We start from the raw sequence: 2,218 nt of genomic DNA, 5'->3' as shown, positions 1-2,218 counted from the left end.
GCGGCGATGCTGGGCGGGCTCGGGCGGCGGCGGTGAGGTCGAGGGCGGAGACGGTGAGGTCGAGAGCGGCGGCGGGCGGCGACGCTGAGGTTGAGGGCGGGCGGCGGCGGTGAGGGCAGGCTCGGGTGGCGGCGACAGAGGAGTTGGGGGAACAGGGCCGGGGGGAGTGGGGGGAAAGGAGGGGACTTAGCAAAATTTTGAGCCCGCGTGTGGTTAAGTCGAACTAGCAGTAGCGCTGTTTCCTAAACGCGCTATAGCTAAGTTAGCTATAGCGCATTTTATAAAAACATGCTGCTGCTATAGGAAGCAGTAATTTCTTTTGTTTATCCTTACATTTTCTTTTTTTTCATTTCTCTGTTTCCTACTTCTATCATTTTCATTTATTTTTCTATTTTTTTCATTTTTCTTTTCTTTCTTAGCAGTAGCGTTGTACGCAGGAAGCACGCTGCAACAATGACCATGGTGGTAGCACGCTTTGCTCGGAATCGCTACTACTACTCCTAGCCTACCGCCAACACGGTGGAAATTATAGTGGTAGCGCTTGTTTCTGAACATGCGCTACTGCTATAGTTTAAGCTATAGCGCGCTTTGCACGAACGCCCTACTACAAATTAGCAGTAGCGCCCTATTTTAACCGGCGCTACTGCTATACCTTTGTGTATAGGCTTTTCCCTAGTAGTGCCCCTTTATTTCTCTCCTCCCCCTCCTCCCCCCTTCTCCTTGTTGGCATAGGAAAGGGGGGCCGAATCCTACTTGGAGTAGGATTGCCCCCCATGGCGTGCCTCTTCCCCTGGTCGGCCTCCTCCTCCCTCCCTCCTTTATATACGGGGGAGGGAGCACCCCAAAGACACACAAGTTGATCTTTAGCCATGTGCGGTGCCCCCCTCCATAGTTTACCACCTCGGTCATATCGTCATAGTGCTTAGGTGAAGCCCTGCGTCGGTAACTTCATCATCACCATCACCACGCCTCGTGCTGACGAAACTCTCCCTTGGCCTCAACTGGATCTAGAGTTCGAGGGACGTCACCGAGCTGAACGTGCGCAGATCACAGAGGTGTCGTGCGTTCGGTACTTGATCGGTTGGATCGCGAAGATGTTCGACTACATCAACCGTGTTACTTAACGCTTCCGCTTTCGGTCTACGAGGGTACGTAGACACACTCTCCCCTCTCGCTATGCATCATCTTGATAGATCTTGCGTGATCGTAGGATATTTTTTTGAAATTACCGCGTTCCCCAACAGTAATGGCATGTACCCTTATCATTTATGTAACCTATGTCATTTGAACCAGTGAGAACTTTGTGTATTGGGTCATTCTAAATAAGTTATGCTTTGTGTTTGTCTTGTATCATTTGATTTAAGTTTTGGTTTGTTCCATTTCATGTAGCATGGAAAACAGGACCCCGACGTTGAAGATAGCATATGAAAAGTGTGAAGGAGAACGACATCGTAGGATGCTGAGGGAGCTTCAAAATTGGATTAAGAGTTGTGAAGAGACAAACGCGGCTATGAGTGATTTCAACAAGTATGTGTTCTGTGAGTTCCCTGAAGAGCTTGAGAGAGAAAAAATGGAAGATAGTTAAAGAGTTGCAGGAGAAGGAAGATGAGTGTAGATGGACTTTGGCAATGGAGATAGGGTTCTCCGTAAGCATTGATGAATTCAAGGAGGTGGACATGGCAAAACCCGGGCAGATCATTGGCTGGGCAATCAAACAAGGAGTGTCGGAGAATCCAAACCGGCGCGCTCGATGGGCCCGGTTCCGTGAGACAAAGGGTTCAATGATCCATTGGGCGGGTTCTGCCGAGTTTGAACCGAAGCCTAATCGAAGGCATGCAGAGCAGATTGAACGTATTAAGAGTATTAGGGCATACTTTCCGGCTTACTAGGGGCTTCTTTCCGGGTAGATGTCATTTGAAAATGTTCAGGAGGATATTTCCTGGTGTAGAACACTTGTCATTTGAACCAATGCTCTAAGTCAGTTAAATTTGGTAGATGGAACTTGATGTAATGAACTTGATGTTGTGATGTTATTTATGCATTTCCCTGGTATTTGATAATGTCGATTGAACTTCATGTTGATTGAATATTCGGTATTTGAACAAATGTTCTAAGTCATTTTCGTAGTCATTACATTGTATGGCTGAAAAAAAGGAAGGCAAAGACCAAGGGGCAAAAAAAGAAAGGCAAGGGAAGTGGCATGTTGGGTGCCCCCCCC

Source organism: Triticum dicoccoides, chromosome 5B (assembly GCF_002162155.2).
Source record: "Triticum dicoccoides isolate Atlit2015 ecotype Zavitan chromosome 5B, WEW_v2.0, whole genome shotgun sequence".
NCBI classification, from domain to species: domain Eukaryota; kingdom Viridiplantae; phylum Streptophyta; class Magnoliopsida; order Poales; family Poaceae; genus Triticum; species Triticum dicoccoides.
This window is presented reverse-complemented; position numbering follows the sequence as displayed.